The following is a 14567-nucleotide window of genomic DNA, read 5'->3' as shown; positions in this document are numbered from 1 at the left end:
TTTCCCCCCACAATGGTAGGATTCCGACCCCACCTCTCCACTCAAGATATCATGCTGCAGCTCTCAGTAGACATACTTCACCCCCGTAACACGAAGCGGACGCGCGCGGTGCTCGCCCTCGACCTGGAAAAGGCATTCGACAATGTACTCCATTCGGTCATTTTCAACGCTCTGTCGTCTCTACACGTCAGCCATCGTATCCATCAGTACATCTCAGCTTTTATTTGTCAGCGCACAGCTGAAATCACCTTTGGCTCCCTCTGTTCCCCTGTTTTCATCCTTGGCAACCAAGATACCCCTCAGGGATCTGTGCTCTCTCCGCTTCTGTATAATATTACTCTCCTCCCCATGACAAATGCTCTATCAGCCATTCCCGCCCTCTCGCACTCTTTATATGCTGACGACATCTCCCTATTAACCTCCACAGGGAATGTGGGAACCATTGAAGAGACACTGCAAGCTGGCGTAGATGTGGTGTCCTCTCATGCTCATAGGGTCGGTCTTGCATGCTCACCTGCCAAATCTGAACTTTTGGTCCTTCATCCGCATCGCGGAAGAATAGACAAAGCTCCCCCGCCTAGCGTCGAGGCCACCATTGGTGCCGTCCGCATCCCGGAGGTGGAGAGAGTTCGCATCCTGGGGATGACTCTTTATTTCTGTCCTAATCCATTATATATATATATATATATATATATATATATATATATATATATATATATATATATATATATATATATATATATATTCGAAGCATGCGTTCCAATCATGTACGTAATCATTTAGAGTTGATTTTCTTTTCTTTTTTCTAATATTTTCCTTGAATCCATTGTTTTTCTTCTCAGGTATCCTTTATTTCCCCTTTTTTTCTGCTGCCTTATTACTTGGGTGCATTTCTGACCTATTTCCTGTTGTGGCGTGCACGCTGCTGCTGCCAACAGTCCATCCTTGGCTTTACAAGCAGGAGTGGATTTCCGTTAGATCCTGTACTTGAGTCTAGGGATGAGGGACTCCTCGGAGTATCCTGCCAACCCCCTGTCTAATTCGGACGCGCCCACTTGCTTGCATGGAGGAGCCTATGGCTGTAGTGCGCAGGTCACTTATGCCTACTGGATCATGTTTCCACGTGTTCATTGGTATTTCTTCGTGGCGTGCCCTTCGATGCCGCCAACTCTCCCTCTTTGTTTTTACAAGCACCAGCGGATGACCTGTTGATCCTGTGCTTGAGCCTGACGGTGGTGGGGGCGAGGGTCTCGTTGGAGGGTCCTGAAGATCCCCTACAACGCTCTGCACAGGGGAGGGCTCTGTGCTCCTGTGTTGAGCAGAGTGCTTAAGGCATGCCTTTCAGTTTTCTGGATGTGCCCGTGACTGCAGGCACTCTTGCCTACAGAGCCAGGTCCACATGGGCAGCATGCATACTGCTATGAAATGAGTGGTGGAGGTATTTTTTTTTCTTATTCCTCTGTGATATGTTACCTTTTTGCCTTTTCTGCTGCGGTTGTCATATGAGTCCGGTATAGTGGTGCAATAATTTTTTTATGTATTTTTCTCCATCGTTTCTCTTACCCGTGCATATTGTGGTTAACATAATCTGGTTTAGTGACGGACGTCTTTCGCATCAGACTAGCTGCTGCTGGACCCAACAAATTCAAAAACCCAATCGGGAATAAGATTGGCAGGTCAGACACGCCTTTGAAGGAAACGATGCGGCGTTTATGAATAAGTTATTAAAAACGTATGTTGCAGACAACCAGCGTTCCCCACTCCCGAGCTGCGGTGGCACGCCCAATGAGGCGCTTGACGCCCCCTTCACGGAAGCAGAGGTAAGGGCGGAAATTGTAAGACCAAAAACTAAATCAGCCCCGGGCCCCGATGGGATCACCAATAAAATGCTAAGGAATCTGGACGATGACTGTATTAGTCTACTAACGGAATTCATTGGAAAAGTTCGGGAAACGAGCCAGTTGCCAGTTCAGTGGAAAACGGCAAACATAATACTAAAACCCAAACCGAGAAAATCCCCGCAATTGGAAAATTTCAGACCGATTTCCCTAACCTCATGCGTAGGGAAGTTGCTGGCGCACGTAATACAGACGAGATTAACGTGCTTCATGGAGCAAAACAACCTGTGGCCGAACGAAATTGTCGGTTTCCGACCACACTTGTGCAGTCAGGACGTAATGCTCCGACTAAAGCATGATATCATAGACTCGCGATCGAGAGACGCCAAAGTGATCCTGAGCCTAGGCCTCACCAAGGCCTTCGACAATGTCAGGCACGAGGCTATCCTCGAAGGGCTCGAAGTGCTCGGAGTAGGGGAGAGAACGTACAACTACATAAAAGACTTCTTATCGGGCAGAAAAGCCTGCATGATATTTCAAAATTTAGAATCTCCTACGATAGAGTTAGGAAGCAAAGGCACACCGCAGAGCTCAGTGCTATCGCCGTTCCTATTCAACGCGGCAATGAGAGGCCTCCCGGGTAAACTTAACCAAATCAAGGGGCTAAATTTTAGCATGTATGCGGACGATATTAACCTCTGGATTAACCATGGGAGCGATGCGAGTGCGGAGGAACGCCTGCAGGCAGCGACCGACATCATTGTCGATTACGCGGCTAAAAGGGTACTTTCGTGCTCCCCGCATAAATCTGAGTTGTTCGTTTATAACCCAAAGTACCTCCGCTGCAAGAATAGCGGGGAGTTTCATATTCAGGTGGAGGGCAAACCGGTGCCAAAAGTAGATCAGATCAGGATTTTGGGGATGGTCATTCAATCCCACGGCCATAACGGAGAGGTCCTGAAAAAAAATTAGAAAGTTACGCGATGTAAACCCTTGGGCTCTTGAGGATGGTCGCCACTAAAGGAAGAGGCTTCAAGGAGAGAAATTTACTAAAACTAATCCAGGCATACGTAATTAGCAGAATCAGTTATACGCCACGACCTACCTGGACATCAAGGCCGGCGAAAAAGAGAAGTTAGACTGCCTGATTCGAGGATGCGTTAAGAAGGCGCTAGGACTGCCCATGGGTACCGCGAGCGAACGACTGCTCGAACTCGGGGTGCATAACACGTGGGCAGAATTGGCGGAGGCAGTGCGAGTCTCCCATATTAGAGAGGCTAAGCACTACCGAGACGAGCAGGGTCCCAAGCAAAAAAATGTGTGTGGCAAAAGACAGGGCCGACCTTTCTCGCCGACCAAAAAGTGGCCGGCCGACCTTCGGCACCCGAATGAGGGCCGGCGTCGGGGATTGACGCTGACCTAACGTTGGCCGATTTTAGGCAATCGACTACGGCCCGACCTTTTGGCCCGACGTGACCGACCACCTGCCGCACGTGGGCCTGCCGTCTGCCAGCGTTACTGAATGGTCGGCCGCTCGTCTGCCCTAGCATTTTGCTGACGAAAGACCGTACGTCGGCCGGTTGCTTCCCGACGCCGGTTAGTGGCCGGCATCGCCCCTCGTGCAGGTATCATGCCATGCATTTAATATATCGTGGGCCATGCATATATAACGGGGTAGCACATACAAATGCATCAAGAAAAGCAGTAGCTTTTCCGATGCCATGAAGAAACAAAAGCTGCAGTATTTGGTGAAAAATTTATTTGTCAACAGCGTTCAGAAAAAGCTCGCGATTTGCTTTTTAATAAGCGTGGATATATGACTGCGCGTGTGCCACATATGGAAGATGGGCTTGAGGCTTGGTCTCCTCCTTTTGGTAGCCTGTCGATCACTTGATGTCTGCGACTGGTCGGATCTGCGGCAGGTTCCATCTTGGTCAGCTGTACGAAGACAAGTGTTAATTAAATATTTCCTTTTCGCTTAGACTTTTACATTGCAGGCAAATATAGGGTGAAAGGTAGAAAAAATGTCTGCTCACTGCCACCAACTGCACTATCACATCAATATATTTTATGCGCTTGACTTCATGCGACCCTACTGAAAACGCATTAGCGCAAAGCCGCAATACGTAATCAGGATCCGTGAATCCGCGAGAAAGGCGCGATCACTTTATTTTGCTGGAGTCATGATGTTGCAATTTGAAATCGTAGCGCAGTCAAACCTTATCCTCCCGAAGCGCGTTCTTGAATGCTAATGCTGCAATTTAATAATTCTAGCAAAACCAAGTGTCCGCGCTTGTAATAGAGCGCGTATGAGGGATTCCAACGCGGCTGAACAAACAGTTTCCGCGATATTTACATGAAACCTACAATAAGTTTATTCCGTAGAATAAAGCTTAATTTTCTCAAACTAGATGGAACTTTTACAGCAAAAGCGACCGGATATTTAACGATAAGTCATCTGATTTATTTTCGTTATTTAACAACCGAGCATTATTTTTAAAATTGTCTCATCAGCCAAGACGGCTATTTACACAGCCCAACTCTTAGAAGCTTATAGAACCCGTTGTAAATTTTTAAAGCTCGAAACAGGTTAGCTGAACACCTCATGAGCATGTAAGCACCAGGAAATAATCCGCACGATGAAAATACAACTGCTTGCCCAGAAAGCAAGCGCACAGAGCAAAATCAATGTGAAACGGCTCAGATCTGTGTGCATCACATATATAATTCCAAAATCCACAAAATGAACGCACTGGCTCACTTACCTTGCCAGCATACCGCATCACTCAATCATCAATTTTCACGTATAGACATCATTACAGCAGCAAAAAAGAAATAATAATAAACACGACATAAATATTGTACTCAGTCCTGGCACGAGTTTGCTTGGTAGCAGCGATGATGCTTGTACAGCTTCTGATCGCTCCTATGGCGAGGGGTGCTGCAATATTTATATCAGTGATAGCATTTGACATTTAACTGGGTTGCATGCGTCCCATCGATGTGAGTCGGATAATCGAATTTTCCGAACAAAATCAGCGCTAATACCTGTCCGGCAAGTGCACCGCCATAAAGAAGTGAAAGGCCAGCGTTTTAGTGTAGAGGAGACCAAGGACTTCGGGCTTCGGCGAAACGAGCTTCCACTGTCGCAGCCAGTTTCCAGATCAGCTGATATCGCCTCCCTGCACGATCAGCGCAAGGCGCGCACACCAATTACAAAATATGCATTTACAGTAACAAGATTCGCATAAGTCTCAAAACAATACATAATTAGTTGCAGTTCATTATCGTATAGAAAAAAATCAGCGCTAATTTGACTTACCTGATGGGTATACATGTCAGTGCATGCACTTCGATATGAAGAAGTGAAAGACGGGCGTTTTGGGGCAGAGGAGGTCGGACCTCGGACTGCAGCGAAAAGAGCTAATTCCACCGCCACAGCATCGTTTCCAAGTCGGCTCAGCACGTATTCCTGCGCAATCAGAGCGAAATGCGCACACGTCGATTATATATTAAAAAAAAAATGCACGTAGTAACAAGATGCGCATATATATACGCGCTCCAGAAACAGTTGCAGTATATTGTCGTATCGAACAAAATATGTGCTAATTGGACTTACCTGATCGGTATAGTGAGTGTCCCTCCATGTTAAAAGGCGAGCATTTTGGGGCAGGAGATACCGAAGGACCCAGACTGCAAAATGAGCCAATTCTGCCACCGCAGCCAGCCGCAGCCTTGTTTTCGAACGGCTCAGCAAGTCTTCCTGCGCGATCAGCGCCCACGCCAATTATATATATATATATATATATATATATATATATATATATATATATATATATATATATATATATATATATATATATATATATATATATATATATGTGAAAAAAGATGCAAGGAGTATATAACAAGACGAACATATGCTCCAAAACAATACATTATTATGTTCAGTATAATATCGAATCTAGCAAAAAGCTCCTCTGATCAAGACCGAAAGATCATGTATACTTACGCATCTTTTGGTGAACTTCGGCACGATGAATCTGTACAGAGCGGCTGCAATCATCAGCTGCATATATGGGCTGTTCTTTTCAAACGCTGACTGCTGCAGGAGGTTGAGACAGATTGAATTTGCGCGAAATAAAAGCGGACGATAAGATTAGGCAGTACGCATTGCGCCCACACGGAGGCTGGCCGTCGACTGAGTGACGCCGCGCATCTTAGCTCGCGCGGGATGTGTTTTCCCGCCTTTTGGCCACGTGACCTCAAGAATGGAGGAGGGGGGGGGGGAGAGAAGCTGCAAAAAGCAGCGAGAATCTCCCTGTGTGCGGTGCATGCAATTCTTTCTTTTTTTTTCGCCGCTATCTCTCTCTGCTTCGGCATTCCTGTCGCCCCCCCGCGGTAGGGTGCCTCGATGCCTTTCGCCTCCCCGTGGTTCTTTCCGCTTTGCCGCAGGGAAAAGAGATGGACCGATGGGGGGCAGCGGGTCCCGCGCAGCGAAAAGCAGTTTTCTTTCTTTTTCACGTACGCCCCCTCCCTCGTCGTTCAAGAAGCGTCGAGGTAGTTTCTTTTCTTTTCTTTTTTCTACGGCTTCTGTAGAGCCCTCGTCTTGATACCAGCGGCTGTAGTTCTTTGCATGAAAAAAATATGGCTTGGAGTGAATGTATGTAATGTTCTTTTATCCGAATATCTTCCACATAAACCAAGTGTGGGGCAGTAGAACACCTGCAGCTTTATTTAGCCAAAATAGCAAGACCTAGCTACGTATATAGTGTTCTGCAACTTTATCGGAACCGTCTTGGAAAATTTCCAAGACAGTTAAGTTGCAGAACACTGTATATTATGAGTGCTTTTGCAGAGATTACATACTCCATGCGGATTTATACTTCCCAAAGCAGTACGTGGGTTATTTAGAGCCCCTCGGGCTGTCATACTAATCGCAAACCACATTTCCGTTTTCGCGTTTGGTTTCCATCATAATGCGGCTTCTGCAGCTCGACTAAAGCCCGTGACTTCGAGCTCAAGCTGGTAAATACCGATTAAACCACATAGTAACTGCTGCAAGTTTCTGACAAAAATATATTTTGTCCATTTGTTCTAGGGATGCATGAAAATCAGTAGAAGGTCGCAGGGCAAAGTGCATCGGATCCGGATGAAAGCTCATAAAAGCTCACCGCCTCTTTTCTTGACCCCGTACGAAATGTAAACTCACGGAGGCTGCGAAACGAATTTAAGGGCGTTTAGGATTGATAGGTTTCGAGGGCACTGGCAAAAGTACTTGACGGTTAACATATAAACCTTAAAGGCACGTGATCTCTTCGGTTTACCGTGGCTTTGCTTAGGGTTATGTTATAGGTTAACTTTATGATGAGGTTGTTTAAATTCAGAGGTTACCATTTAACCATAAAAAAAATGGACAATTCGTAGGTTCGTAGCAGTTACCGCGCAAATCTTAGGCACTTAATACTAAGTATGCTTCAAACAGACAATCAGCGCCTACCAGTTCACAAATTCAAGCATAATTGTTCATGACAACTCGCGATCAACTACAGAGTGTACCATACCCGCCGCGGCTCAATTAGGCGCGGTTAAAGCGTTGTTTCAAAATATGTATAAATAACAGTTAATTTCACCTTCTGTTGCGCAATGTATAATTCTATCAGCAGGCTCAAATGATATAGTGTCAATATATATCATGCACGCGGTATAACTCAATGTTGCATAAAAATAGCTGTATCAATGATACGAATTTTCCACTTTTCTCCTGCTAAGCCGACTGCCTCATGGAACGTAGAGGGGAAACCTGCGGTATTGCAGGAGACTTTACTTTGATATGCACAGTTATTTAATGATATATTATAGCAGCAGTGAATACGCGGCTGGGGAAAAGGGGATTCGAGGAACTTTATATATATTCTGGCATTTCATACCATATTTCTGCGTGTGAGGCTGACGTTGAAGAATTTAACACAATGTAGACCACCACTGGTGCAGGAGCCGATCGATCCTTGTCATGTTGCGCGGATCCCTTTGAATTTTCTCAAAAGAACCAAAGGTTACTTCTTGCACAATGCTTGTGTTCGCAGGAAGTTACGTTCGACAGGCGAATCGTCCGGGCGATCGGCTCTTTGCGTGCCTTTCATTTTTATTTGAAAACTATCAGGACCACATTTGTGTTCTGGATAAAGACAGTCGGCCTCGGCATATTGATATATCAGGAATAAAGCTTTCCTAATCCCCGTGTTTTAGCTGAGGCGGGCAAATATTTGTCCCAAGCTGTTCCATTTACCCTCATGTCGGCAATATACCCGAGTTTCGTCTATCGAGAGTGCAGCATATATATGCGAAGCGTTACAGCTCATTTGGTCCAAAAGCCACCTCGCTCCCAGTTTTCGCTTGAGTATCGTCGAGTTTTGTCTGAAATATTCGGAATGTGGTAGCAAATATGCAGATGCGGTCCAGGTTCCCACCGGGATCTGTGACAGATGCTGCGCCTTTACTTTCCTATAACCAATTTGCAATTAACTCCGGTTGTCCACCGAAATAGAGAGATAGAGAGAAGAATGAGAAGGCGTTGTATCCCGTCAAATGTTAAGGGGAAGCTTGAGCGTCCCCCTAATTTTTATTTCCTTCTTTCAATTATTGTTAACTATTCCATCATACCACTGTGTAAGGTCGTGGAACAATTTACTCTGTGCGACTGCAGACGTGCGTAAGTGCGTGCGTGCGTACGTGCATGCGTCACAATAGTCACACTAGGGATAGACTATTAACTCAATAATCTCGGACATCTTGTTCATTCTAAAGTTATAGCTAATTAACGTATGCGCGATACTTCTGATAAAGCCTAGTGCACACAGGTGCCAACTTTCCCACATCTGTGTTCCTTGATTGTTTATTGATCCAGCCTCCCAATGATACGACCCTGCATGGCTTAGCACGTGTTTTCTTGTGTATTCGTCTTGCAAAGTCAATCTACTTTGATTATATTTTCTCTATAGCTAGGTGGTGGCGCCTATTTGGGTTCCGCCTTGTCTTCATTATGCCCTTTGTTGTGCGCTATTGGGTATCCGAGTTAGTGGATCACATAGATTACGTTGGGCGGCCTTAACTTTTATACTGGCTTGGAAGTAGAAGGCAGATGTTTGTAGTGCATGGTCAGGGGAAACAGGCGCACGTGTTCGCATAGTTAGAGGAGATGTTCGTAGACGGAGCATGGCAGTATCTAATCTCTGCGAAGCGCTCTGCTATTCTGCGCCCCTAGACATATGTGCCAAAGGTATGCGAAGTGGGGACGCCTGTTGCACCCAATCTCCCGCATGCTGTAAGAGACTTTCGGTGGCGCACTGAGTGTGGCGTATTCGATCCCCACCAAATTAAACAGGCTTTACAGCTGGCATATTGATCTGCACTGTGTCAACTTTGGTCAGGTCGAGTCTCACACACGTGTCCTTAAGGACTGCGTCGCAGCTTGGACATTCCGCTGCCTAGCGCCGTGAGCTTTTTCGTCGCACAGTGGAAGGCCGCGCGAAGCGTTCGAACAACGTGTAGTGAAGTCCATGGGATTGATCATTTGGCAGAATAGGAACGCGGTCGATCGTATTCTTTCGGTGACCCCGTTGTCTACTGTTCCCCATGCTAGTGCGTCTCACCTAGATATAGCCAGCTGTTAGTTCTTAGAGAGCAAAGCTTTATCCGGAGGTTGTTGACGCGGCACATCCAACTCAGGAAGGTCACTTGTACATCGAAGTGATTTGAACTCGGTTCTTGTCTTGAAAGACGTAAGCCTGCGGCTCACGCGTATATGTGTGAGCACAAAGGATCGAGCAATCGACTGTCTGGAAATTTGTTAGGTGGTCAGAGCTCCCGAGGGAGTTCTGTTGCAGCTGCGCATTATTGATATACAACGTGTGACCAGAAACTCACTGCATTATATATTTCTTGCCGCTATCTTATATGTTCGGTACTGTTTGCTGTTTTACTGAAACATTATTTATTGTCCCAGTGTGCTTTGCTATTTCCATGTTTATCAATAAGATTTCTTTGGTTCCCTGCTATGTAAATGGTTGAAGTTCACGCCTATGACGTCATGATCGTTTCTACTCTCTTATCCCGGTACTTTTCAAGCAGAAGTCCTAAGTTTCTGGACCTATGCAGCATTCCTTCCATATTGCAAATTACGAGCGCTGCGACGGAGAACAACAACGAGAGAGTAAAGACAAGGACAGGCGCTTTACTCTCTCGTTGTTGTTCTCCGTCGCAGCGCTCGTAATTTGCAATCATGTACCAACTAGCTCAACTTTCCGTATTCCTTCCATATGCAGGGCTATTCTACAAGCGATCTCTCGGCTTAGTACGTACGACAGATAATTCGCTTTAATCACTTCCGATACATGTTCACGCCTTAAAACTAAAAGTTCTCCATATTATTAGTCTGAAGCCACAACAAAAACCCGAAATTGCGGCAGCTGCTTCAGGAAAGAATTCTTTTCAATTAGCTTCTTTTATTGCGCGTACCTCGTGTAGCTCTCAATAAATATTATTAATTTTCAATCACTCTGTATAACATAGGGGTCTCAAACTCATATTGATATGCAGGATGCGTTGAGAAAATATGTCTCTCGCGGACCAGGAGTGGACAGTAACAAGCAAGAAAATATAGAAGCCATAATTCAAAACAATCTGTAAAACAAAAGCGAAATACTAATAAAATAAATAAAAATCAACTGTATCGTTCCTATGAAACCACACTCCCATTATTTGAGCAAAAAGAAAAAAAAAAAAGGAAACAAAAAAAACAGAAAAACAGAAACAGCGGAGCATTTCCGATTTTTTGTGTCCAAACGCGCCGGAGGAGCGCGTTACTTCAGGATGGCTTGGCGGAGTTACTGAAAGGATACAGCGGTTGAAAACTACTACAGTCACTTGTCCTGACAATATATAAATGCGAATGAAAAAGAGGTCTGGTTGTCCAGCGCCTAGTTATTGAAGGTAACAAAGTTGACTGTCTTGTAATTTTAACTAATAACGCGCAACTTTGGAAAACGCGCTTACATTTCCAACATTTCGTTCGCACGTACAGCGTCCTCGTGCGCTCGAGATCGTCTCTTGGTCGCGCTCTACACTTCTGCAATGAACTTGAAAGCACGCACGCACCCACGATCACAAGCTGCCGAGTCTTCCAAGAACTGTTGACAAGAAGCGGGGGAGGAGAGGGGGGTAGTTTCCGGTGTAGAATCGGACCGCTCGCTGCGAAAATGCGCCCCTCCGACTTCCGAAAAAAAAAAAATGAAAAGAGCCGTTCGTCCCACCCCGGCAGGTCGTAAAAGAGGATGAATTGGCCACACGCAAAGAAACAAAACCAAATGACAAGGACGCTGGCCCGTTTTCTCGCGGCTTTTAGCTTTACCAGACTGTTTTGAGAAAAAAAGTATGCGATTAACAACCTGGACAATAATCATTTTCCTTCGTTTTTTTTTTTCTTCATGTATTTGATCGTAAGACAACTTTGTTCGAAAAGAGCTCCTTCAAAAATAGTATACAAATACCACAAAACTGCGTGCTCTCTTCAAAGTCGGCGTGTGCACATCTCTTCTCTCGCCCAGTCAGAAATTCGCTCGCCACCAACTTTCGAGCTGCGGGGGTGACACAGTTGCCCCGCCCTTCCCACCATTTCCCCTCTCTTTTCCGCCCTTCCTTCGAAACGTCCGAGCGCGCGGTCGGTTTGTTTCGTCCGGGTCTCCCTCCGTGTACGCATTTCTTCTCCAGCTGCGAAGTCGTGTTTTTAGAATTTGTCTCTTTGCATGCCTGCCGGAGCGTTCGCCGCGGCCAAGGCTTGCTAATGCCCTACGCATAATGTCTGCCCCCGTGTGCTTTTTCTCTTCTGTCCGCTTCTTTTATTTTACACAATAGCCTTTTCCTCCCTTACAATGCGAAGTTGCGTCTACTCAAGTGCCCTGCCATATAGCGGACGAATTTCAGTGAGTGATACGGGCTAAATGGGGGTGTGCGGGAGCTTGTGCGCCAAAATATAACTGATGTTACATCACCTACCGCTGCGCTTCGTAACAAGCAAACAGTTTAATGACATGATCTACACATGAAATCGCGGTCACCTTGTGGCTTGCTGTTTATCAGAACTCGGTAAATAATTTTACTACCAGCTATAGGGTTCACTAAAAATGTGAGCGACAAGGTAAACAAACAATAGCATTACTTAATGTAACAAAACATTTACACTAAATAACATGTATCATTTTGTTCCATACTAAGCGCAAATTACATAACATCGCGAAAAAAAGCCAAGTAACAGGCAAAGTTAAAAAAAGTAGCAGTCGTGCTCTTCATAACTTTTTTTCAATGTACCGCCTCAGCAGTCGGGCCGACGCATTGCCGCACTCTTGCCATTAACCTGGCGCCGTGCGCGGCATTTAGTCTGCCCGAAAAGTCGGGCCAAAGCCCGCTGCGAACTACTTGCCGTAATGGCTGGCGGCCACCTCCGGTCCGACCGCTTGCCGTGGTTTACTAGCCGACTAAGTAGGCTGCCGACCATTTTCCGAACGTCGGCCACAAGTAAATGGTCGGCCAAGGATGCTTGGGGTAATCCTTGCAAAAGTAGGCCTCAACCCAGACGTTCAAAAAAAAGTCACAATTAATAGTGAAATCAGGAATGCCTTGGTAGTCCCCCCTTTCCCTAGGAATATGCATCCAGAATTTAATGTCGAAAGAAGGGCCAAACGAGCCGAAGCTCTAGAGCGACGGTTCAAGAACATGGGAGCAAAGGAGGTAGTCTATGTTGATGCGGCAAGTGGCAGAACAGGTGCGGCGGTAGCTTCGGTAGTCGATGGCCGAGGGGCACCGGTATCCGCGGCAGCCATCAGAGGCCGCAACATAGAGACTGCGGAGGAAGTTGCGATAGCGCTAGCTTGCGTAGGACAGGAAAACTGCCATTCAAAATTTTGGGAAGGGGAGGATATCGCCGGAGGCGGCCAAAATCCTCACCCAAAGAACGATAAATAGGAAAATTCAGTTCATTTGGACACCCGCTCACGCTGCCGTCCCTGGTAACGAGGCGGCTCACGAGCTAGCCCGAGCTCTCTACTTCCGGGTAGCCGTCGAGCCCCCCGAACACTGGGCATACGACGAGCGTCTGCAAAATTACGGGGAAATCATCGACCCTTATAAATTGGGACGTAGACTGGTACCCCCGCCAGATGTTAGACTGAATAATAGAGAAGCTGTTGCGTGGAGGCGGCTACAAATTAATACGTTCATCTGGGCGTTTCACGCGCTACCACACCTTAGGCACAATGATCTGTGCAAACACTGTGGGGCGAGAGGGACCCTCGACCACATAATTTGGGAGTGCCCACAATCTCCAGGGATAGGGCAAAATATTACAAGTAGAGAAGCCTGGGATACCCTGCTGCGAAGCGGGGACCCTGCGATCCAGCACCGCACCATCCATCTGGCGGAAGAGGCCGCAACAAGCCAAGGGCTACCTGCCGGCCTCTAATCCGCGGGCGCACGACTCCCCGTTTCCGATGTAATTAAAAGTTGTACGACCAACCAACCAATAGTTTTTTTCTCTTAATGTTTTATCTTTCTCATCCCCTCCCTCTTGTCTGTGGTGTCGGCACTTTCTCATTTTTTTTTATTCTTCTGCTCCTAAAATTAGTATTTTTTTTCTGTGAATTTGTGGACCAACGACTACAATGCCGTAGGAGACTGCAATTGTCTATTGTTCACTCGAATTTTATTTCTCTGTTGGGGACTGTCCTGTTTACTATTCTACCTGTCTCCCTTTGTTCTTATGTTTTGGACTTTTGTGCGTCTTCCTCTCTCTCCGTGCGTTATTTGTCATTTTTGTATGACTGTTGTTTTGCTGCTGTTCCCTTCTTTTCTGGTTCTGGCTCCTGTTTTTGTTTCATTTGCAGGTCTGGATGCTGCCTTCTGGTTTTTTCTTTTTATTCTTCTTTAAGCCAGCGTGGACCACCTTGCATCACGGACATCAGTTTTTTTATACCTTCTTTCGCTTTTAAAAGTTTTTTTTTATCTCGATCTTCTGCTCTCTTTTAATTGGTTTAATGTTTAATTGGTTTTAAGCCTGGCAAAGCTTTTGCTGGTCCGAGCTCCCTCTCCTTTTTTTGTGTGTCTTTTTTTCAGTTCGAGAGGACGAATAAAAAATGGGGATGACTCTCCAGAACAATGGCAAGAACACTGCCATGATCGCCAAGCTCACTGTTGCCGTTCAGAAAACAGTTCGCCTAATTAGACGAATCGCTAATGACATGGCATGCAAAAACACGACCTCCGTCGCCTGATCCAGGCTTTCGTCCTAAGTCGAGTAGTCTATTCATTACCCTATCTCTTCCTCTCTCGAGTAGAGGAGAACAAAGTCAACTCTTATCCGTAATCGTATACAAGACGGCCCTCAATCTTCCCCGCTACACGTCGAATGAGCGCCTTCATAAGATGGGTGTACACAATACCCGCGCGGAACTCACCGAGGCTCATCGATCTGCCCAACTTGATCGGCTCTCCTCCACCCTAGCTGGCCGTCACAATCTTGACACTATTGGCCTACATACCCCTGGACATTACTCCCTTCTCACCATTCACCCCCTCCCCAAGAACATGCACCCCGAACATCACGCGGCTGTCGTGCTGCTAGGCTGCTGCAGCCCTATACAAACACTATGGCACACAGCCGGAGACCGTCTACGTCGA

The 14567-nt window shown here is 46.2% G+C and overlaps 1 long non-coding RNA gene across 1 annotated transcript; it reads right to left on the bottom strand.

The window, feature by feature from the left end:
* Positions 1-3543: 3543 nt before the first annotated feature.
* Positions 3544-6220, bottom strand: LOC146177484 (uncharacterized). The gene is made up of 4 exons (XR_014701324.1): positions 5851-6220; positions 5161-5601; positions 4887-5020; positions 3544-3776 (listed from the first exon to the last, which is right to left on the bottom strand). It is a non-coding gene; the product is annotated as an uncharacterized LOC146177484 (long non-coding RNA).
* Between the last annotated feature and the right edge of the window lie 8347 nt (positions 6221-14567).

This window comes from Amblyomma maculatum, chromosome 10 (genome assembly GCF_055883805.1).
Source record: "Amblyomma maculatum isolate TAMU_Amacu chromosome 10, ASM5588380v1, whole genome shotgun sequence".
In the NCBI taxonomy this organism is placed as follows: domain Eukaryota; kingdom Metazoa; phylum Arthropoda; class Arachnida; order Ixodida; family Ixodidae; genus Amblyomma; species Amblyomma maculatum.
The sequence above is the reverse complement of the archived record's forward strand: the minus strand, read 5'-3'. Positions and strand labels throughout refer to the sequence as shown.